Below are 1,299 nucleotides of genomic sequence, written 5' to 3' on the forward strand. Positions count from 1 at the left end.
ATTTTAGATTGTTTTCGATTTGTGCATTAACAGCACCTGTTAGGTGTATAATGGCTTCCTGAATTTGTTCCATTCCTGAGGTTTTCTGTGATTTAGCTATTCTATTTCTTTCTTAGCTCTTCTAATTGTGATAACTTAGATGTGGTTGCAGTCATATATCTCCAGTGCTACCAATCACATTGTGTCGTACCATATAGTGKTGGAAAGGTGAGATTAAATTCATTTAAATGGAAAAAATTAAAATAGGGGAAGTTGAAAAAAGTTACAGCTGTTCAATATTGAATTAAAATATTAAAAAAATTCGCCCTATTTTTAAATTTTGTATAAAAAAGGGAAGAATGCCACACACACCGTCTGTAATTGCTGAAGTGTTGCCACTACGTTGCTAAGTCCAGTAGTGAGGCGATGCTGTGGCACTTTCGGACGACGCCTGGTTGGGGCAACGCGGTGCGGACGCCATTGATTGGGCTCAGGCCGGGCTGGAGTGGYTCGACGTCGTACCGCCCAGTTTGCTTGCTGTGATCTATCAGCGCTTGAGAGAGATGGCCGATCTACATCGCGTCATGTGGTCCTATGCAGCGGCGTGTGGTGTGGTCTGCACACGTGTGACACAAATCAGCGGAAGCACACTCCTTCGTCACATGTGTGTGCGACAGGCAGTTGAGATAGTGCTCATGTGCCTGGGCAGCACGCTGGCGTTGTGTCGGTGACAATTCCTTAAAGAGCCCACAGTGCTGTAGTCGGTATTTCCGACGACATAGCGGGCATCGGATGCGACGCGGCTCGGCATGGGCGGATGGCGTTGATGGGGCTGCCCGTGAGCCACTACCCGAAACGGTAGTCGACGCAGTAGCATTGGTTGGGCGGAGCGTAGGAATAGGCCCAGTATGTGAARCGTTGGTTGCCGACCGAACAATTGGTGTTGGGATAGTAGGTATGTCCACGTCCATCTTGATCTCTGTAAAAAATGCTATTTGAATATACATGGTAGTATATAAATAGAATGGGCGATTGTGCCACGTTGTGTGGCATGACTAGTTCAACGGTGTGTTGCGAGTTGCGGTTTTGTTGATTTATTTTCACTGATTTATTGTTTATATTTTCATTTGTATTTCGGCATTACGTTCGGATTATTGGATTTTCGCTATTATCCGCGGTTGGTAGAAAGCATAACTTAACCAGCGGTCTGGTTAGTATTCCGCTTTGAGTACGGAGACTAACTACGTCTGGCCCGTAATGGAGCTTTACTATGCGGCCACGTCGCCACTCTGTAAGTGGGTTAAAAAATACACAATCTGC

The sequence above is a fragment of the Bactrocera latifrons genome, unplaced genomic scaffold (genome assembly GCF_001853355.1).
Source record: "Bactrocera latifrons isolate USDA-ARS-PBARC rearing strain unplaced genomic scaffold, ASM185335v1 scaffold_456, whole genome shotgun sequence".
In the NCBI taxonomy this organism is placed as follows: Eukaryota; Metazoa; Arthropoda; class Insecta; order Diptera; family Tephritidae; genus Bactrocera; species Bactrocera latifrons.